Below are 570 nucleotides of genomic sequence, written 5' to 3' on the forward strand. Positions count from 1 at the left end.
TTCATCCTCTTCAGAGGAAGAATACTCATCAGAGCACATGAATGGCAGAAGTTAATCCAATGGAATCTCTATGGTCTCAGTTTGAGCCTCAGATTCCCATGGTTCCTCATTTGGGAACTCATTGGAGGCTAGTGGACGTCCATTGAGGTCTTCCTCTGTGGCGCTTACTGCCTCTTTCTCCTCTCCAAGTTCGGCTATGTTGATGGCCTCACACTCTCCTTTTGGATTCTCTTCTGTATTGCTTGGAAGAGTACTAGGAGGGAGTTCAGTAACTTTCTTACTCAGTTGACCCACTTGTGCCTCCAAGTTTCTAATGGAGGACCTTGTTTCACTCATGAAACTTTGAGTGGTTTTGATTAGATCAGAGACCATGGTTGTTAAGTCAGAGTGGCTCTGCTTAGGATTCTCTGTCTGTTGCTGAGAAGATGATGGAAAAGGCTTGCCATTGCTAAACCTGTTTCTTCCACCATTATTGTTGTTGAAACCTTGTTGAGGTCTCTGTTGATCCTTCCATTAGAGATTTGGATGATTTCTCCATGAAGGATTATAGGTGTTTCCATAGGGTTCTCC

This window comes from Arachis duranensis, chromosome 1 (assembly GCF_000817695.3).
Source record: "Arachis duranensis cultivar V14167 chromosome 1, aradu.V14167.gnm2.J7QH, whole genome shotgun sequence".
NCBI lineage: Eukaryota > Viridiplantae > Streptophyta > Magnoliopsida > Fabales > Fabaceae > Arachis > Arachis duranensis.